Raw genomic sequence first — 23,467 nt, forward strand, 5'->3', positions numbered from 1 at the left:
TCCTTGGTAGAAACATGCTCCAATAACACATCTTTAGTCTACACTTTTTCTCTCAAGAAATGATATTTCAGCTCAATATGCTTGGTTCTAGCATGCAACACCGGGTTCTTTGAAATATTTATTGCACCGATGTTGTTGCATAAAATCTTTACCAGTTCTATAAACTTCAGCTTGAATCCTTCTAAAATGTGTTTCATTCAGATAGCCTGAGTGCAGTTCATATACATTGTAACATACTCAGCTTCAGCACTAGACTGTGATATATAGCTTTGCTTCTTGCTACTCCAAGATACAAGTCTTCCTCCAAGAAAGAATGCACCACCGGTTGTGCTTTTTCTATCATCAACATTACCTACCCAGTCTGCATCTGTATAAACCTTCAAATCAAAGTTACCTACATATGGATACCATAATCCATAGTCAATAGTACCTTTCAAATATCTAAATATTCTTTTGGTTGCTATCAAGTGTGTCTCCTTTGGATTCTTTTGAAATCTAGCAACTAGACCAACTGCATGAGCTATACCGAATATGTTGTAAACAACATAATGCAATTTCCCTATCATTGACCTGTACTCCTTTTCATCAAAAGATGTGGCTTCATCCTCCTTAGACAGTTTACAAGCCGTCACCATCGGTGTCCCAAATGGTTTACAGTCACTCATTCCAAATATCTTTAATACCTCTTTCATATACTTAGATTGTGTGATAAAAATACCACTCTTCATCAGCTGAATTTGTAAACCTATGGAATTTTTTTATCTCACCCACTAGAGACATTTCAAATCACTTTTCATCTCCTTTTCAAATTCATCAATCATGTCATCATTGCCTCCAAATATGATATCATCCACAAACACTACACTAACCAGTATCTTATCTCCTTTAGATTTGAGATATATATTGTTGTCTTCACTGGTTCTCTACAAACCTATCTTCATCAGGTGTGAATGTAGCCTTTCATTCCATTCTCTTGTTGCTTGCTTCAAACCATATAGTGCCTTGTGCAATTTACACACGATATCTTTTGCACTAGTCAAAGCATAACCATCTGGCTACTCAATGTATACTTCTTCTTCCTATATTCCATTTAGAAATGTTGACTTCACATCCATCTGATATACTTTGAATCCCTTATGTGTTGCAAAAGAAAGTAGATTCATGACACCTTCTAGTCTAGCAACTGGTGCAAATGTCTCACCATAGTCTTCTCTTTCTTCCTGTGCATAACCATTGCATACCAATATAGCTTTGTTTCAGACTACTATGCCATCTTCATTTTGTTTATTCCTGAATACCCATTTAGTACCTATCACATTTTTATTCATCGGTCTGGGTAATAGGGTCCATGTGTTATTTTTCTCAATTTGATCAAGATCCTCTTCCATAGCTTTGATCCAGTGATCATCTCCAAATGCTTCCTTAGCAGTTCTAGGCTCAATAGTGGAGATCATGCAAGAATTATCTCTGATTCTTCTTCTGGTCAACACTCCAACATCTTATCTCCAATAATCTAGTCAGGATTATGATTGAGTCTCACATACCTTGGAATGACATGATCATTATCTTCAGGTTCTTCTTCTTCATTATCATCATCTTCTTTTGAATCTACCTATTCCGATTGAACTAGTACAACAACATTCTCTTCACTAGCTTTTGGTTTCACCGGTTTTGGTTCCAGAATCAGAATGCAAGGATATTCTTCCTTTTTCTCCTCACTAGTTTCTCCTAGGACTCTTTTTACCAATATCCTATTTATAGTGTAGATAGTTGTGCTGACAGCTTCTCTCCAAAAATTTTTTGCTAAACCTCCTTGTATCAGCATCGTTCTAGCAGCTTCAACAACTGACTGGTTGTTCCTCTTTGCAATACCATTCTATTGTGGTGTCCTTGGTGTAGAGAGCTGCCTCTTGATTCCATTTTCTTCACAATATCTAGTGAATTCCTTAGAAGTAAATTCACCACCTTGATTAGTCCTAAGACACTTTATCTTCTTGCCACTTTCCTTTTTAGCTAAGGCCCTAAATGCCTTGAAAATACTAAAAGCTTCTGATTTATCCTTCAAGAATGTGACCGACATCATTCTTGAGCAATCATTAGTGAAGATCATAAAATATCTATCACCTTGAATACTTTTAGTCCTTATGGGTCCAGAGAGATATGTATGAGCCAGTTCTAACAAATGTTTTGCTGAAAAAGATTTTCTCCTAAAAGTTGAGGATGCCATCTTTCCCAACTGACATTTCTTACATAGAGAATTCACCAGTTTTTCCAACTAAGGCAAACCTCTCACTGACTTGGACTTACTAACTTTGACAATGTTATCAAAATTTATATGACAAAATCTCTAATGCCAAAGCCAACTATCATCTATTTTAGCAATTAAACAGTTGTTGACTTTAGGATTCAGGTGAAATAGGTTACCTTTTGTCTACTTGTCGATTGCAATTAGTTCACATTTCCTCCCATAGATTTTGCACATTCTATTCTTAAACTCCAATGGATAACCTTTGTCATTGAGTTGTTCTATGCTCAAAAGATTGTTCTTTAATCCTTCATCCCAGTAGACATCATCTGCACTACTCTTTCCATTAAGAGAAATAGTTCCATTTCCTTTTACCATGTAGGGTGAGTCATTACCAAATCTCACAACTCCTCCATCAAATTCCTTCAAAATAAGAAATTTGCTCTGGTCACCGGTCATGTGGTGTGAACAACCGCTATCTATGATCCAATCATCAGAACTATCCATGTGACCTTCTGATCAGATGTCTCCTCTTTAATGGAATCAAAGACAATGTCTTCATTAGAATCTCCCTCAGACTCCTCATCAGTGATGCCACCATCGACTGCAATGAGACAATCTCTTTTGCCTTTTCCTTTGTACTTCTTGAACTTCTCACGCTTGTGCTCATTGTCACCATTAGGATAGTTAGTTACAATGTGTCCAATCTTGCTACATACAAATCATTTCAAAGGTAATTTGCCTTTGTACTTACCAGTACCTCTAGGCAACTGCTTGGCCAACAATGCTTCAAGCTCAATCAGACTGTCTTCATCATCAACTTCTCTACTAGATCTAGATTCATAATAGTGACTGACATCTCTACTTTTCCTCATAGATGGGTTAGAAACTAAAGCTCTAAATGCAGATTCAGATTTCTGAGCACTACCATCATAGCCATTTAATTCAAATGCAGTAAGATTACCAATGATGGAGTCAAGAGTTACCTTAGTTTTATCAATAGATTTTAGGTCATGAATGGTTGGAACTTGGATTGTGTAGACCGATAGAAGGGATATCAACACCTTACTAATCATTGTGGCATCCTCCACTTTACCACTAGCACTCTTAACCTCACCAACTATCTCCTTGATCCTCTGACCATACTGTTGAATATTTTCACCTTCAGCCATCTGCATGTCATCAAATTTTCCTCTTAGACTCTCTTCTTTGGCAATCTTCACATGCTCATCACTGTTATAGATTTCCTCAAGTTTCTTCCATGCCTCATAAGCAGTCTCTAGACCATGGACATCAACATACTCTGAATCAGACAAAGAAATGATAATGGCCTCCAGTGCTTGATTGTTTTCTTGTTGCTCTTTCTTTTGATCATCAGACATAGTCCCACTAGGTGCAACATATTGAGTAACAACATGTTCCCAGTATTGACTTCCTAGACTCTTGATATAGAATTGTATTCTATCACTCCATATTCTGTAGTTTTCTCTAATAAACTTTGGACCTTCTTTCTTCATCATGTTCTTCAAGATCTTTACCTCAAGTTGTTAGGCTTAGACCTTAGAGGACCTGAAATGTTGTGATACCAATTGATGGTATGATGAATCAATAAGGATCTGGATAGCTACTGAGAGGAAGGGGTGAATCAGTAGATAGAAAACTGATTAGACTTTCACCAATCTAAAAAATAACCTCTCAAGACAAACTCAGAACTGCCTGGTTTAAATACTGAACTGTCAAATGCAATATTATTGTCAAGCAAACCGATTAACTGCTATAACAGGCTAATAGTAAAATAACTTTGAAACTCTCAAAACCTTTTAACCAAATAATTCAAATACTTTGCTGACAGTAGTAAAAACATATTTTAGATTGTTGTTGGTCATCATATCATATCTAAGTGGATTTAGTAGTTAAGCAATTTAACCATAGAAAACATAACCACAAAAGCATTCACCACTTGACACAATAATTTTGACGTGGAAACCGAAATGGGAAAAACCACGGTGCGGATGAATACCCACAAGTATTATGAACTCTTCTGAAGTTCGTCGTGTTAGGAGCCAAGCCTGTTAAAGCTTTACAAAAGTCCTATTAAGAACAAATCCTATTAGGGACCACCTGGTTAAGGGATTGACTATAATTCCCTATTAGAAGCAATACCCTGTTAGGAGTAACCTCGGTAGAGGATTTGAATAACACTAAGCTTGTTAGAGCTTACCCGATTAGGGGATTTGACTATTGTAATTATTAGAGAATAATAGGGGTTTGTTGATCTATTTGAATAACACTACACTTGCTTGTTCAGATCCTTTTCATGCTCCTATCTTCCTTTACACATACTGCAGATACATTACCAAGTTTGGCAACCACTCACTCTCACTCTCAACCACAAATTGCCAACACTACAACAAAACAACTCATCGACCTTATAAACAAAAATAATAGGTCGGTAACACATCACAAACATAATTATCTCATATAGATTACAAACAATCGGTTCAAGTATGACCGTTGGATTACATAGCAATCACTGCACATCATTCAGGACAACCTCAACCTCTCCTTGATCACCACTCCATCAAACTCTGTAACTCATCACGTCTCCACTTCATGCAATGAACTTTCTCATTCCCAAGATAAAACCATTATCTCTGCATGCCATAAATCATTTGAAACTCTTCTTATAAAACATGTATATGTGGCATAATCTTTATCGTTCATCATTTGATCATAAACCATTACAATTGATTCACCAAGCTCCATCGGTTAGGGTTTGGTCTCATCAATAGGTAGGGTTACCGATTGATCTCTCTATTTTATAAGTAATACCGGCTTCCTCCACAAGCTCACCTACTATTTGTAGTTCTCTTCACTAGCTCTTCCTACCGGTTACAATACAACATTATTACAACATCATTACCGGTTAATTGACATCAATGACAACATAACATTTCATTAATGCAATCTTCATGCAAATGCCAACAATCTATCAAGAACATTTTTTGTATGAAGCAAGGGTATACATCAGACGACAAACCCTACTTGCTCAAATGACAAAACACAAAAGGAAAAATTATTGGCATTTTTGTTGATTATGTTGTGATTGTCATTGATGGACACACACTTGCATTGAGATCATTTTTGTATGTATGAGTTATGCTCAACCGACAATTGTTCCAACCGGTATGATGCATTATAGTCCTTAGACTATTGGTGTTTTGCAGAAAGTGTTTACCGATCTGAAGCAGTATGTAGACCCCAAGCGGTTCAAGGATCTCAAGCGGTATGAAGGACCAAAGCGGCAGAACACTTATTTCCCAGTCTTCAATTTTGTCAAACCGGCAACTGACATTTTGCTTGAACCGATATTTTGTATGAACCGGTAATACTCTATGATGAGTTACCATCCACCCATTATTTGATAGTGCCAACACTTTAATAGTGCTTTTTGTGTCATGTTACCAAGTATGTCCAAGTTCATTGAACCTAGGGAATTGGATTGTAATCCTATTGGACTGACATGAAATCAGATTCCTTTATAAGGACATCATGTCTAGGGTTTTAGGTTGTTGATAATGCTATTGTTGTGACAGTGGATATTGCGGCTAGGGTTTAAGGTGGTTGAGGAGTTAGAGAGAGTATGAATGTGTAGAAGACTGAAGTAATGTTGGAATGCATTAGGAACGAGCTATCAAGGATCTAACCAAGCAGTCTGTGGTATTAGCTAGATCAATCACTTGTTGATTACTCACATCTTCGACAAGTCTGTAGCCCTTAACTGGGTAGGCCCAAAAGCCTTTTGTAAATCCTCTAACAAGGTGGTTCACATCTGTGGATCTAAAATCCTCTAGAAAGGTAGTCTTTAATCAAACTTATCTCCTAACAGAGATTGAGATTCCTAACAGGATCTGTTCTGGTAAAGAACATTGTAAGACCTTAACCGGTGTGGTTCCTATTCTGCAGATAGTTACTTGTGAGTTCCATCTCACCGTGGTTTTTCCCATTTGGGTTTCCACATCAAAATCTCTTGTGTTATGGTGTTTGTGCTTTTGTGGGTGAATGCATTATTAGCTATTTGGTTTGCATGTATGTTAACTAGTTTGTCTGCTAAACTATTTTACCGATTTACTATTAGTCTAGCAAAGTGTTTAAGTGCAAAGCTTTTTGGCATACTAATTCGCCCCCCCCTCTTAGTATTCATCAATTGGTATCAGAGCTAACCTTTCTATAAGTTTAACCACTTGGAAAGAGATATGGGGGAATATACATTGAGGGAACTTACTCATCGGCTCACTCAGTCTGAGAAAGCCTATGATGATCTTATGGTCAAATACAAGGCATCTCAAGCAAAAAGGAGAGAACATGCAGAAAAGTTGATGGAGCTATCTGAAAATAGTTCCTCTGATGAATCGAACATGGAAGCCCTGATTCAAGAAGTAGAAAAGCTAAATGAATTTAATTCCAATTTGAGAAAAGAATTGGAAGGACTGACTATTTGAATGTGCCAAGAGCTTGAGAACCAGAGGAAAGCTGAAGATCTGGTCAAAGACAAGGATCATGAAATCTCCAAGCTGAAGCAAGAGATCAGTGCCCTAACTGCTCAACTCCATGTGAGCAAAGTGGAAAAGGAAGACATGCAAGTAGAACTAAACATTGCCATCTCTAAGAATGAAAACTTGATGGAAACAAATGCTGCTATTTCCAAAGAACTCTCTAAGTCAAAGGAAATACTTGCTAAGTTCAACAAGAGTACTGTCAAGCTAGAGCAAAAGCTTGAATCTGCCAAACCGGTCAAGAATACCAATGGACTTGGTTATTCCAGTCATGAGGAAGGTGAGACCTCTGGTACAAATGCTGGAACATCAAAGAAGCAACCAGCATCAAAGGATAAAGGTAAACTAAAGTTTAAACCTGTTTTCTTTAACTGTCTTAAAGAAGGACATACTGCAAATGTGTGTAGGAGTAAGGCTTACAACAATTTTCCTTATTTCCTAAATGATAAGCCTAGATCCTATAGATTTAGTGGTAACTATTATGCATGCAACAAGTATGGGCATAGAGCATCTGAATGCAGGTTAGTTATGAACAACATTGGTAGATATCCTCATAGGACCCAAGGAGTTGGTTCTGAACCTTTTCTGAACCGGAATCTCAACCGGTCTAGTGCCTTCAATCATCAGCCAAGAAGTGGTGGCTATCAAGTGGCAACCGGATGGAGAGAAAATTGTATGGTCTGTCATGGTCATGGTCACACTACTGCAACATGCAGAAGGAAGAATGACAACATGAATAATGGACCTTGTAGAGCACCTGGATTGGTCTGCTATCACTGCAACAAACTGGGTCACATTGCCAGATTCTGTAGATCAAGAAAGAACATATATGATGATATATCGATCACTCTGAAAGGAAACATTGATGTTGACAATATTCAAGCGGACATAAACAAAACCTGGAAGAAGAAACCAGCGGTGTTACAAGAGGAACCGGTTTCTGCACCTAGTGTGGAAATCACAGAACCGGCAAACTAAGCTTCAGAAAAGCTTAGGGGGAGCAAATGGCGAAATGTTTCGAACCCCTGGTTTACACCGGTAAAAGACCTTAACCAATATGCGATACCTGTCAATAGGTGGAAGACTAGAAATGGTAAAGGGCAAATTAGGGTTTACGCCCTAATGGTGGAGCATTCATTGCGGTAGGTGAGGAATATGTTTAAAAGGATTTTTCAAATCATTTCTCACTATCAGTTTTCGAAGCAAAGGAGGTTTTCGAGTGCAGAGCAATGACAAAGTGATTTGTGCTGTGATTCTGAGAATTTAAGAAACCTTGAACGAGATTCAAATTCAAATTGCAAACGGTTAAGTGAAGAACGCAAAGCGTGATTCGGCAACCGACAGAGTGTGAGGTGGAGAAGAATTTGAAAGCCCTAAATTCATGTTTTTCGAAAGGTATTTTTTGAGTTTTCAGTTTATATCATGGCTTCTGCATCCCATACTAGCTCTAGTACATCTGTAGATTCAGCAAGCTTTATTCAACACAAGTCTAGATATAATGCCCTAGCACAAGTTCCAGCTGGTGTGATAGTAGAAGAGGGAGTCTCATATTACATAGATTGTAAAATAGAACTCCTAGGGTCTCTAGCAATTCACTCGCAGCTAGGTTTGTTCTGTAGACAAGATAAAAAGATCAAACAGAAGTATACTATCTTGGAGAAGAAGAAGCTCCACAATGCTATTTATTTTCTGGAGGACTTCACAGATGATCACATTAGGATCATTCTGAGTAGAGTTCATGGTGACAAGATGTACCTAGAGAGAACGCATGATATAACACCACAAGAAATTCATGTCGTCACCGGTTTCTCCAATACAGGGGAAGTGCCAGCCCTAAGGACGGTAAGCAAAACTGAAATGTCCAAGCTCACCGATTTAGTGAGTGACTCATGAGGTATGACCGTCAATTCTATCAAGGATGATCTGGTGAAATATGCATGTATGGTGATTGGATACTGGACATTCTCAGCCAGCAGAATTAACTATGTATCTGCTGCAGCGGTAAATGCCGCTTACCGGATGATCAAGGAGGATGCATCATTTGACCTATGCACTGGTATGCAAAGGCAACTCCTATTGAATCCGAAATCAATCAAATAGGATAATGCATTGAGGTTCAAGTTTGGACAACTACTGGTTGGGCTATTATTTTACTTCCAAAGCTATTTTCCAGGAGTAGGTGATGTCCAGTGGTCTGTTGACCAACCGATAACCAAGCAAATCAAGGAAAGCATTCAAGTAGTTGGAACCGCTTACCCTAAAGTTTTGAACAAGTACTTTGATGAGTTCAGATGCAAAATGAGTCAGAAGGTGAGAATATCAGGTGATATTGTCAAGAAATATGAAGATGATATATGTTTCACCATCAAAGTGGATCAATGCATAATGGAGGTTGTTGAACCCAGACAAGAGGAAGTGGAGCCTATGGGCTATGAGGTAAAGAATGATATGCTAGAAGGATATGCCTCTACCCTTATTGCCTCACCACTTGATCCAAAGGCTAAAAGAACTGACACCTATCTTGAAAGGATAACACCAGTTGAGGAACCCTCAGCAAAGAAAGGAAAAGAACCTTCAGTGAAGAAGGCAAAAACAGTGCCTTCGGCATCGATACCGGGTACTACAGCTAGTCCTGCAGTGACCAAGCAGTCACCAGCTAAAAAGAAACCTGAAGCGGCACCTGCTAAAGTGTTTGAGAGAAAGAGGAAGACAAGGAATACCTCTCCAGACTTAGAAGAAATTGTGTCTAAGGAAAAACCAAAGAAGACATGTCAAGCAAAGAAAAAGACAAAGAATGAACTGGCATCATCAGCACCTATAATTATTGACATCTCCTCCTACAAACCTTTGACACATTGTCAAAGAACTATCAAAAACATTAGGAGAAAAGTGTTGAATGATTTGATTGATTGTTTTGACGACTTTAATGATGATGAAAAGGAAGCAGTTGAAAAAGAAATAATTCGGTATTTATGTGTTAATGACCGGTCGCATTCAGAAATTAGATCTGAGACACTGGATTCTTTGTACAAATCCTTAGACAATAAATGGCGCATTGCCATAGAGCAGGAACAGGAAATGAGAGAAAAAGTTTTTACTAAACATTTTCCTGATGTATCAAATTCGGAACTGTTCGAAGTAATGAACAAATACAAAGGCCTCTTCTTCATCAGAAGAAGAAGACTCCTATTACTGGAAGGGAAGGGTAAAGAAGTGCTCAAGAATACACACACCCTTGCTCTAGAAGCCATGAAGATGCATAAAGTGGTTGAATCCAATAGGAAGGTTGATCAAGAACTAGATGTAGTGTTTGATGATGAAGGAAATCCGGTTGTTGAACCTATCGACACTATTGATGTCGATGCTCTGGATGGAGAAGAAGTTGCTTAGATTACACCAGAGGAAGTTACAGGATAGGAGAAGCAGGCAGAAAAGGAAGTAAAGCTAAAGGAAATAGAGGATAAAAAGAAGGAAGCGAAGAAGCAAGCGGAGGAGAAGAAAGATGAAGAGGAGAAGAAGAAGAAAGATGAAGAGGAGAAGAAGAAGAAGAAGAAGAAGGATGAAGCGGAGAAGAAAAAAAGGAAGAAGACGAGGAGAAATGGAAACAGGAAGAAAAGAGAAAAGTAGAAGAAAAGAAAAGAAAAGAAGAGGAAGAAGAGAACAAGAAACAAGAAGATGCAAGGAAGAAGAAAGAGGAAGAGGATGAGAAAAAGAGAAAGGAAGAAGAGAAGTGAAAGGAGGCAGTAAAGAAGAAGGAAGAGGAAGATAAGGAAGAGGAGAAGCGGAAGGAAACAGAGAAAAGGAAGAAGGAAGAAGAAGAGAAGGAAGAGGAAAAGAGAAGAGAAGCAGCAAAGAAGAAAACAGAGGAAGACAAGGCAGGAGAAGTGGCAAAAAGCACGTAGATGGAGACACCTAAGGCAACCGGTAGTCAAGCCAAACCAGCTGACCTTACCAATCCTATTGACCTCTAGTCTGCAAGTGAAATGGAGCTACTCTAGAGCATCAAGGTTGCTCAAGAACACCTTGAGGTGTTAAGGAGAAAGAAGGAGGAAGATGTGATCCAAGCTGCGGTGGACACTCTTACCGATTTGTTACCCAGTACAAACCTCCCCAATACCGACTCATCATTGGCACAACTAAAGCTCCTGTGCACAGTAGTAGATGATCAAGTGCAGAGCTTAGAAGAGGTAGTAGAGGCAAATGCTAAGAAAGAGCATCAAAAGGCTCTAAATATTGCTTTGGTGAAGAAGTTAAATGGGCTCCGGACTGAACTCCAAGAAGCACAAAAGGATATAAGGGATGCTCTGGATGAGGGGAATCTTCTACTCATCAAGATTTGCCAACCCCATCTATTTTGTGACGATATGCTTGCACAAAAGAAAAAGCTTCAATCTGACTTGCAGTCCTACATGAGCACATTCAAGCCACCTTATGACTCCTTTACAGCCTATGGGAAAACCATTCACCGGTTCCACATCCAAACAACAAACATGGAGCATGAGATCAACACCCGATCTCGAGATTTGCAGGAGTTACAACTGGTTCTCCTCCCATGTTTGCAAATTCTTCAAAAGTGCTATCTAAATCTGGATACCTTAACAGTGACACAAGAGATGAGCACAATTGATGCCATGGAAGAATAGGTCTCCCAGATGCAGACAGAGAAAGAAGTAGCCACCTCCCTACTTGAGTCCTGGTCTTTATCTATGAAACAATTCTTGCAGTACTTTAAATCTATTTTTGACAAGTTTTATTCCTTATTGTCATAAGCTTTTATTATTTTAATACCAAATGGAAATAGGGGTTGTTCAGCTGTACTTTGTCATTGTTGGCAAAGGGGGAGAAGTATTCTAAGAGGGAGAAGTATCTGGTATTTAAAATTTTGATGTATGCTCTGATATCTCTTTGTGCGAAATAGTTATACATTGTATTGTTAAAGGGATAGTGTATATGCTTAGGAGGGAGCAATTTTGCTAATGGCATGATTTTGTTGTAAAACACTTAGATGTCAAAATTTTATTTTCCTAAGTGTTGCCATCAATGCCAAAGGGGGAGATTGTTGGCATTTTTTATGATTATGTTGTGATTGTCATTGATGGACACACACTTGCATTGAGATCATTTTTGTATGTATGAGTTATGCTCAACCAGCAATTGTTCCAACCAGTATGATGCATTATAGTCCTTAGACTATTGGTGTTTTGCAGAAAGTGTTTACCGATCTGAAGCGGTATGTAGACCCCAAGCAGTTCAAGGATCTCAAGCGGTACAAAGGACCAAAGTGGCAGAACACTTATTTCCCAGTCTTCAATTTTGTCAAACCGGCAACCGGCATTTTGCTTGAACCGGTATATTGTATGAACCGGTAATACTCTGTGATGAGTTACCAACCGGCATTTTGTGATGAGTTGCCATCCACTAATTGTTTAATGGTGCCGACACTTTAACGATGCTTTTTGTGTCGTGTTACCAAGTATGTCCTGGTTCATTGAACCTAGGGAATTGGATTGTAATCCTATTGGATCGACATGAAATCAGATTCCTTTATAAGGACATCATGTCTAGGGTTTTAGGTTGTTGATAATGTTGTTGTTGCGACAGTGGATATTGCGGCTAGGTTTTAAGGTGGTTGAGGAGTTAGAGAGAGTATGAATGTGTAGAAGACTAAAGTAATGTTGGAATGCATTAGGAATGAGCTATCAAGGATCTAACCAAGCAGTCTATGCTATTAGCTAGATCAATCACTTGTTGATTACTCACATCTTCGAGAAGTCTATAGCCCTTAACTGGGTAGGCCCAAAAGCCTTTTGTAAATCCTCTAACAAGGTGGTTCACATCTATGGATCTAAAATCCTCTAGAAAGGTAGTCTTTAATCGGACTTATCTCCTAACAGAGATTGAGATTCCTAACAGGATCTGTTCTGGTAAAGAACATTGTAAGACCTTAACCGGCCTGACCTTAACCGGTGTGGTTCCTATTCTGCAAATAGTTACTTGTGAGTTCCTTCTCACCGTAGTTTTTTCCATTTGGGTTTCCACATCAAAATCTCTTGTGTTATGGTGTTTGTGCTTTTGTGGGTGAATGCATTATTAGCTATTTGGTTTGCATGTGTGTTAACCGGTTTGTTTGCTAAACTATTTTACCGGTTTATTATTAGTCTTGCAAAGTGTTTAAGTGCAAAGATTTTTGGCATACTAATTCACCCCCCCCCCTCTTAGTATTCATCAAAAATACTCGTATGAGTAACAGTATAACACCACACGACAAAATGATAAACACAACATCAAACAAAATTCAAAATGCAAAAAATTCAAGAAAAATTTAAAAATTAAGAAATGCAAAGGCTAAAGATCGATCACTTACTATTGGGGTGTAATTTTACAGTCAATTATGACGTCTCTAGTGCTCAAATCGATGCTTCTGAATCGAAATTTCCATTTTTCTTCGCAGGATATTTTTCAAATTTTAAACTTTCAGAGGTAAAAATGAATTGACAATGACACATTGAACCCCTTATATAGCCCAAACCCTAATTTTTAAACTTGCTTCAATGGATGTAAAACTTGTACCCAAAGCTGAATCGACTGTCCTGAGTCCATTTTCGGGATCGAAATCAAAATCTGACGTCAATTTTCTAGTCAAAATTTCACAATGTTGACCACTTAGCACTTTCATCCTCAAGTCCATTTTTGAATCATTTTGCGCTCAATTCAATTATAAATCTCAATTTAATTCTCAAATCAACTCTAATTTTAATCTTCAACATCAATCTTTGTGCTCAAATTATCATCGCTAAATCTATTTATCTTTTAAAAATTGCCTAAAATCGTTGTACCTTCGCTATCTTTTGATTTCTCTCCCAAAGGGGCATACTCCTAATCATCATTAGCTTTTCAGTGATCATCATCATTCAAAGTCGAGAAATTTTTTCAAATCCTCATCTAAAGTCGAGCAAAAATCTTTTCAGTCAAATAAAATCAACCAAACCTTGTTACTAGGGGCATCTTAACTAAATCACGTTGTATCAAAGTTGAGATTCTTCGATGTCAAATAAAGAAATCTCTAGGGGCATATCAATCTTTGTCCTTATCTAAATCAATCTTCAAATCAATGTTCAGTTTCATAATATTAAATCAAGCTGGACATTTTCTCTTACTAATCGATTCTTGTTCAATCAAGTTCGGAATCGGTTCTCTCACTTTGTTTAGTTGATTCTTGTTCAACCAAGTTCGGAATCCATTTTATCACTTCGCCCAGTCGGTTCTTGTTCAATCAAGTTCAGAATTGGATGCGTCTCTCGCTCAATCTAGTTCAATCAACTTCTAGATCAATGCTCATTTCTTGTTCAATCAAGTTCAAGAATAGTATCTCGCTCTTTGTTGATTCTTGTTCAATCAAGTTCAGGACCATTATTGCTTTAATCAAATCTGTTTAGTTTCATAGCTTCAAATCAAGCTAAATATCTCACTCTTCATCAATTTGTGATCCATTAAGTTCAGAACTGATATCTATTTGATATCAACTATTCTTTGAACCAATGCATTGCTCGCAAATTAATTCAAAGAGGGGCAAATCTAATACCCTAAAAATGGTCACCTAAACCATGGGCCCCTAATCTCGACAACATCACCAAGGTCCTAACCAAAGACAATTATATCAACTTTGAGCACCTAATTACTTAATTCTTCAATCATTAATGTTTTTTATTAAGGAAAAAGTAGGTTTTGAAGGGGCCCCAAAACCCTTTACAAGCAGAACTTAAACAGCAAAGCTACGAGAAACAGAAAAGAACAAAACCACAAAAAACCAGCGGAAAACCGAAGAAAACCCAAACAAGCCCCATAAAGCCAGCAGGCCTTCCAGCATTCAGATTTTTTCCAGGGCTTTAGCCAGGGTGTTGCTGATTTCATATAGCTCTTTGATGTTGTCTTTGAAGTTAGGGGATCCTTTGCTAAAGCAACCATAACTTTCTTGATACCGGCCCTGGTTCTCTTCGCTATACCGCCCACCGGAGTAGCATCACCGCTTCCAATCTAGATGGTCTCTTCCTCCAGGTCAAGATCCACAACCGATTTTGGAGTGTAGGTATGATCAACGACCTTGGCAATGTCCTCCAGGTTTTTAGTGATAGCAGAGAGGATACTTGGGATAACTCCCATCAGATTTTTCATCGCTTCTTTTCCCTCTTCCAGCGATTTTACCTTATTCTCCATTTCTTGCTTCCAATTAATCTTCTCTTTGTTTTCATCTTCCCTCTTTTCATCTGTTTTTATCCCTTTCTTATCCAGGTTTTTCAAGGTCTCATAGGTCCATCTATCGAAATCCATTCTAGCCTCAGAGAGCTTCTTGAGGTTATCCAGGATGAGCCCTTTACCAGCACTTTCCTTGTCCTCGCTATCCCTTTCCTCAGTCAGGTCCTTCTCAGAGTCTTTGTTCATTTCCTTCTTAGAATTCACACCGGTTTCCTCATTGTCCTTGGGTTCTGCTTCTTCCATCAGATGATTGTTGTCCTTAATAGGGCAATCGCTGAGGGTAGGGCTTTCTTGACTAGGCTCATTATTGCCACTTTCTTCCTCGTTACCTAGCTCCTCGCATTTCTAGTTGTCTTCATCGTTCGAGTCATCCATCTCCATTCCGCTGCTTTCCTTCACAATGTCCTATGTTTTCAACCCAAGGATGCTTTTCCTTTTTTTGTTGGAGGACACCTTCTCCTTGCTAGTTTCTCCCTCTTCCATCTTTCTCTTGCCCGAAGAGGCATAAATCCTCTTATTTTCTAGCAGGGAGAGGGATTTACAATGCTCATAGATGAGCAGCAAAAGCCCACAGTGGAGAATCGGGCTAGAAGGGTTATTCCTGTGTTTGTTGAGGGACCTAGAGAGGGATCAAAAAAGGTAGTAGGGAAGGGATACCTTTTTGTCGTGTCTGAAATGGTTTAAGAGCACGAAGTGGTAGGTATGGGCCCTGGAGAAATGGTCTTCAACCGTGATGTACTCCATAATTGCATTCAGAACCCAGCCCCACAACTTCTTGATGTTTGCAGCTTCGTAGTAGCCCCCAGTAGCCTTGCCAATTTTGGCCCTCTCTTTCTCTTTTCGCGGGAATAGGTTAACTACGTTGTTGGAGACTTTAAGGTCTCGAAAGAAATTAAGCCTAGTGTGGGGCATTCCGGTCATAGTGGAAATGAGCCCAGTGTCTAGCTTAAACTTAACTCCATAAAGTTTAAAAGAGCAATTAGACCAGTTTTCAGAAATCTTGGAAGCAGCTAAGTTAACCCTACCTTTGTCATGGTCCTCAAGTTTCTCCATGAAGCTGGTAAGAGATCCCTTCTCCAATTTCGCCCAGACTTTTGGCATCGCTTTCTAGGTCAACGTATTGTCTGGTTCTTCCCGCCTTAGGTCTCCTCCCATCTTCGGATACGGGCTATCTACTCTGTTTCTCTGCAAATTATAACCTTCCTTCCTGATGTTGCTCAAGTTTTCGAACTGAGTAACCCACAAAGCGTGCGGAAATTTATTAGAGATAATAAGAGATCTTCCGCAACGCCAAGTAATGATGGCCTTTCCAGCAAGGCATAAATGATGCTTTTTACTTGTCATGATTAAATTGTCCTTCTCTCCCCGTATAACAGTCCTTTCTAATGAACTCTTTGATATTTAAGTTGAGATCCTCCTCATGCCAAATCATTTGGGAGTCATTAATGTTACATGACAAGTTAATCACTCTATATTAATTAAATATATTTAATTAATTAAATCATTCCAAGTAAATCAATTTGATCAATTATTCTATTTATTTGATTAAATATCCTAGCATATTTAATTAATAAATAAATTTGCCATTTAATCATGAAAAAAAGGAATTAATTTACAAAGACATTTCATCATAAAAAAAGGAGTTAATTTACAAAAAGAGATTTATCACAAAAAGAGGAATTAATTTATAAAAAGAGATTAATCACAAAAAGAGGAATTAATCTACAAAAGAAAGAGTTAAATTGAAAATAAAATAAAAGAATTAAATTGAGAGAAGAAATCAAACTTAAGATGTTTCTTTTTCTAAAATTGATATAACTTGAGAAATAAAAAAAGAAATTAAATTGAATTAATTATTTTCTCTAAAAATAAAACTCAAAGATTTTCTTGAGGAAAGAGGTTCAATTAAATTGAAAAGCCTTTTTCTAAATAAAAATCTTGAGAAAATTAAAGGAAAGTGCATGGAATCACCTATTTTTATCTCAAGTGCATGGAATCAACTAAATTTGTCTCTAATGTAAACTCAGACTTATAATCTGAATGCATTCAATTAGGCTATAATTGGAATCTATCTCAAGGTTAACTTAATCTAATCTTTGAATTATTTCAATTGTGCTTTTTCTTGAGGAATCTCAACCGCTCATTGCTAATCGATCTTGACTGTTGGTCTCTCTTTTGAGTCTCTATAAATTCAGCCTTCATATCTCATTCAAAACACCCTTGAGTTTTATTGTTATTGTGCATTTTTTGATCTAGAGTCATTGGAGATATTGTTCTTTGAGATTATTGCATCTTAGTTTAGTTTTTTGCATATTTAGTTTAATTATGATTGCTTGAATTCATCTAGCTTAATCTTGCATCTATCTAGTTTAATATTCATTCATCTAGCTTAATCTTGCATGTCTAGTTTAATATTCATACCTATCTTAATCTTGCATCCATTTAGCTTAATTCTTGTGCTCATATAGATTAAATCCTTCATCTTGGTGTAGTCTAGTCATTGGAATTGCTTAGATAAATCTGAGAGCAAGTCTATACTCTCATCTTTTAGAAGGCAATAGGTCGATTTGTTATGGTTTTTATATTCATGATTATATCTGTCTAACCATGCATGCAATGACTTAATTGAAGTGTTGTGTCTTACAACTTGTAGACTTATTCCACTTTTCACACACACACACACACACACACACACACACACATGCTACTACCCTAGACTTTCAGTTATTGATAATATCCAACTTACTCCAACATTGCTTTCCATGTTTGATCTGATCTACCTAGTGCTTGATAAAGTTGATGAACAAAGAGATCGATGCCTTGCAAGGCATCTTGTTGCATTGCATTATGATGAGCCTGAGGACCAAGCACTGGATGCATTGGACCTCCCAACCCTCACTTCATATATCACTTATGCAAGACAACATATACATCCTAAAATATCTGATGAGGTTGTAGAGGATCTAATCCATGGTTATGTAGAAATGTGTAGAAAGGGCAACTTCCCTGGCAGTAGCAAAAAGGTTATCACAACAACACCTCATCAAATTGAAAGTTTGATAAGAATTAGTGAAGCACTAGCCCGCATTCGATTCTCTGAGTGGGTCGAAAGGTGTGATGTGGTAGAAGCATTCCGCCTACTTGAAGTTTCACTTCAACAATTTTCCACTGATCATTCAATTGGGACCATTGACATGGATGTCATCACTATGGGAGTTTCAACAAGTGAAAGAATAAGACGAACCAATCTTATTTCATCAGTTAGGATTCTTATCATGGAAAAAATGTAGGCAGGGGGACCATCAACACGTATAACAAGTTTACTAGAGGAAATGCATGGACGGGAATTCAAGGAAGTCAACCTCAATGATATTTGCAATGCAATTGGAAACCTTGTGAGTGAGCAGTTTGTTACAATCCACGGAGACAATGTTAAGAGAACCATAATTAATTTTAAGGATAGTACAACACCCATATGATAATTAGTAACGGTATATTTCATAAGACTGATGCCTTAGTGTTGTGACAAACTATTTTAATATTCTTTGAGCATTATGCTCTATAGTACATCGCTAGTTACTTTCTCTTGTAACAAAATGTTGAAGTTGAAAGGAATGCAAAGCATGGTTGTACAATCCAATGACAAAAATTGACATCAACAAAAAAAAATGTAAGAACCATAACTTTTTTGGGCACTCTGTGAAAGAGAGAGTTGTATGTTTGAGCCCATACAAGTTAGGTAATCTCGTGAATGAGATGTATGCCTGTGGACTCCATGAGAACTGATACAATTTTTTTGCCCCAAAATCCTTACCCACTCAATGTAAAAAAACACAGTACCATTTTAACCCCGTTTAGTAAATTGGAAGGATTTTATAGTAGATTTGACGATTAATGGGAGTTGAGAAAAATATAGAATGCAACACTTACAGTGGATTTGCTGACACTTGCACTTGTTCATTCTCTCTCTCCCTCCATTTTTCAATTTTCGACTGGCTTGATACTTTGTCAGCGGCTTGGTATTTCAATTGATCCTTGCAGTCATTATGCCAATGAGAGTTATGTTGGGATTGCTTATAGAACTATATTATTACTTATGTATTGCAGCCCCAACTCTTCGTTCCTTCGAATGCAAAATTCAAATAAAAACGAGCCAAATAGACTAAAAGTTCATTTTTTATACTTTCAAAATAAAATTTTATATTTTAAATTTAAAATATAATTTGGAACCAATTATTTTCCTTCGTTTTAATTATTATGTAAACTTGGAGCATAAAATGTCTACAAAACACTTTATTTGAACACCTCCTACAAGATATGAAGGCCTAAAAATAATAATCTAATAATAATGCAAGTTTGGGTGCATTGTCATTGAAAACTATGGTATGTGGGAATTTAATCTGGTTAGATTCAATGGATTTTTGAAATACTACTTTGATAAGCTCCCCCAAGGAAGTGTACATATGTTTTGGATGATTTTGGATTATTGAATATCCTTGTGGTATAACAGCACGTGTTAGTTCTTGGACATTTTGAAACATTAGGATATTTTTATTTAGGTACATGTTCGGGTTGTAAATGAATTTGGAGTTAGTTACCCCATCATTTGATAACATTTTGTTTTAGCCCGTGTTTTTTTCATTGGTTTAGTTATTATGTTATCTATCTTTATTATAGTTCTCAACCAAAATGTTGGCAACAAGGGATTTCTGGATGGTGACCCCCTTATCTATAATATCATCAAAAGTGGGAACACAATGGAATTGTAGATGAAAAGCCATTCTAAAATTAATATTTATGGTGAAAATATAGAGAATTTTTTTGGGGGTTGGGCCAATAAAATTACCTAGAAAGGCAACTCCATAATTTAAGGAAGGAAGAAAAAAATCCCCATTTTGTTGTTTTGCATTTGTATGCCCTTCCCATTTGTGGCTTGGAGATGTGTTGATCTCATTAGCACATTATTCTAAGGTACTAAATATATAATTGATCTTCTTCTTCATCCAACTCATTGTTGATATCATCTGATCCAGATTTGACATTGTAAGGATTAGTCATATCATCATCGTCGTCATTGATATCAGTCGGAATAGCATCGGAATAGCGATGATAATTATTGTTTGTCAAAATTTCGACGAAGGTCAGGGACTAGTTTTTAAAAAAAAGTGAAAATATCTCATCAAACTGAAAGATACCCAATGAAACAATTAGTTAATTCACTTTCGTCAAAAAATTTCATCAAATTTTGACCTCAAATGAGTTAGTGAAACACTTTCATCTAAGATTGCTTGAGTGTTTCCTTATGCATTAATTCCATTTCATAAGATCATCAAGGCTCCTAGAATTGACTACGGCAAGTTAAAGATTCAAAAGAATTCTAGACATTGTCTCGCTGCCAGTCAAGCGTCCATATCCCCAATGAGGTTGTCGTTGAAATTCCCATGAACATTGCTCCACTACTTGCCAAGTGTCCATATCCTTGGTGAAGTTGTTTTCATGTTCCAATAGTCAATACTTTGATATTTATTTTTCATTTTTTCATCTTTTCTTTCTTTTGATATTGCATTTTCCTTTTCTGACAATTCCTTATTTGGATCATAAATAGTGAAGCTTACTATAGGTTTGGAAATTTTAGTGGTGTTGAAGAAAGATTTAAGATTTTCACTAGCCATAACTTCTCCCAAGAAACTTAAATGACTTAGAGAAATTTATTAGGCGTGTGAAGTATGACAATCTCAAGATTCATGTGTGAAGATACAACATTAGTGGAATACAACCAAACTTGTGCAAAGGAAAACATCATCACCTTATTCACAAACGGAGACTCCAAACATTTAGGCCACTCAAAACCCTAGAACTAAGAAAAACCACTTGAGCGGAAAAACTCAAGGGAAAGAAATGATGAATACTAAGAGAGGGGGGGGGTGAATTAGTATGCCAAAAATTACTGTACTTAAGCACTTTACTAGTCTAGCAGTAAACCGGTAAAACAGTTTAGCAAACAAACCGGTTAGCACACATGCAAACCAAATAACAAATAATGCATTCACCCATAGAAGCACAATCACCATAACACAAGAGATTTTGATGTGGAAACCCAAATGGGAAAAACCGCAGTGAGATGAAACTCACAAGTAACTATCTGCAGAATAGGAACCAGACCGATTAAGGTCATACAATGTTCTTTACCAAAACAAATCCTGTTAGAAATCTCAATCTCTGTGAGGAGATAAGTCTGATTAAAGACTACCTTGCTAGAGGATTTTAGATCCACAGATGTGAACCAACTTGTTAGAGGATTTACAAAAGGCTTTTTGGGCCTACCCAGTTAAGGGCTTCAAACTTGTCGAAGATGTGAGTAATCAACAAGTGAGTGATCTAGCAAATAGCATAGATTGCTTGGTTAGATCCTTGATAGCTCGTTCCTAATGCATTCCAGCATTACTTCAGTCTTCAGCACATTCACACTCTACCTTCTCTCACAACCCTGAACTTCTCTTCTATAATCACACTTACAAAAACTCATCAACCACATTAAACCCTAGCAACACACTAAAACCCTAGACATGATGTCCTTATAAAGGAATCTGATTTCATGTCAGTCCAATAGGTTTACAATACAATTTTCTAGGTTTAGTGCATCTGGACATATTTGGTAACACGACACAATAAGCACCGCCAGAGTGTCGGCACTGCAAAACAATCGATGGATGGTAACTCATCGCAAAATGTCGGTTGGTAACTCATCATAGAGTATTACCGGTTCATACAAAATACCGGTTTAACCAAAATACCGGTTGTCGGTTTGACAAAATGAAGACTGGGAAATATGATTTGTGTCGCTTCATTCCTTCGTACCACTTGAGATCCTCGAACCGCTTGGGGTCTTCATACCGCTTGAGACCGGTAAACACTTTCTGCAAAACACCGATAGTCTAAAGACTATAATACATCATACTGGTTTGGAACAATTACCGGTTGAATATAATTCATATATTAAAATAGTGATCTCATAGCAAGTGTGTGACCATCAATGACAATTACAACATAATCATCAAAAATGCCAACAATCTCCCCCTTTGGCATTGATGGTAACACTTAGGAAAATTTTGACATCTAAGTGTTTTACAAAATTATGCCATAAACAAAATTACTCCCCCTAAGCATATACACTATCCCTTTTACAGAAAATACAATGTATACTACTCTTTATCAGAGATAAACATGAAAGTATACATCAAAACATCAAAATTTATATACTTCTCCCCCTTTGCCAACAATGACAATAACATTGCAGACTAACCCCTGTTTCATTAGTATTAAAATAATAAGTGTTTATGACAGTAAAGAGTAAAACTTGTCAAAAACTAATTTAAAGTCCTGCAAAAATTGCTTCATGGATAAGGACCATGACTCAAGTAGAGAGGTAGCCACCTCTTTCTCTATCTGCATCTGGGAGACCAGTTCTTCCATGGCATCTATCATGCTCATCTCTTGAGTGACCATTAGGGCATCAAGATTTAGATAGCATTTCTGGAGAATTTGTAGTCATGGCAGTAGGATCAGTTGAAGTTCCTGCAAATTACATGTCTGATTGCTTATCTTTGCCTCTATTCTTGCAGACTGAAGTTGAAACCGGTGAGCAGTTTGGCCATATGTGGAGAAGGAGTCATATGACATCTTGAAGGTGCTAATAAATGACTGCATATCAGTTTACAATTTGTCCTTCTGAGTGAGCACATCATCACAGAATAAATGAGGTTGGCAAATCTTGTTGAGTAGTAGATTGCCCTCATCCATTGCATCTTTAATGTCCTTCTGTGCCTTCTGAAGATTAGACCGGAGCTCTATTAACTTTCTCACCAAGGCAGTGTTTAGAGTCTTTTGATGTTCCTTCTTGGCATTTACTTCTGCAACCTCTTCCAGGCTTTGCAACTAGTCTTCTACAATTGTGCATAGGAGCTTCAATTGTGCAAGTGAGGAATTGGTACTAGGTAGATTTGTACCGGGTATCAAATCAGTAAGAGTGTCCACCGCAGCTTGGATCACATCTTGCTCCTTTTTCCTCCTTATCACTTCCAGGCGTTCTTGAGCAACCTTAATGCTCTACAGCAACTCTGATTCGTTTGCGGACTGGAGGTCAATGGGACTAGTAATGTCAGCTAGTTTAGCCTGACTACCGGTTGCCATTGGGGTCTCCACCTGTGTTCTCTTTACCGCTGCTTCCTTGTCCTTGGCTTTTTGCTTATCTTCTTGAGCCTTCCTTTGTTCCTCTTCTTCTTTCTTTCTTTCTTTTCTCTTCTTCTTGTCTCTTCTCTTCATCTTTTCACTTTGTCTCTTCTTCTTCCTTCTTCTTCTCCTCTTCCTTCTTCCTCTTCTCCTCTTCCTGTTTCTTCTCTTCCTCTTTCCGCTT

General features: G+C 37.5%; 1 pseudogene; it reads left to right on the plus strand.

The window, feature by feature from the left end:
• LOC131045795 (DNA replication licensing factor MCM4-like) overlaps positions 1–18,533 on the plus strand; it is a 39,263-nt pseudogene extending 20,730 nt beyond the window's left edge.
• Positions 18,534–23,467: the final 4,934 nt, after the last annotated feature.

This window comes from Cryptomeria japonica, chromosome 3 (assembly GCF_030272615.1).
Source record: "Cryptomeria japonica chromosome 3, Sugi_1.0, whole genome shotgun sequence".
NCBI lineage: Eukaryota > Viridiplantae > Streptophyta > Pinopsida > Cupressales > Cupressaceae > Cryptomeria > Cryptomeria japonica.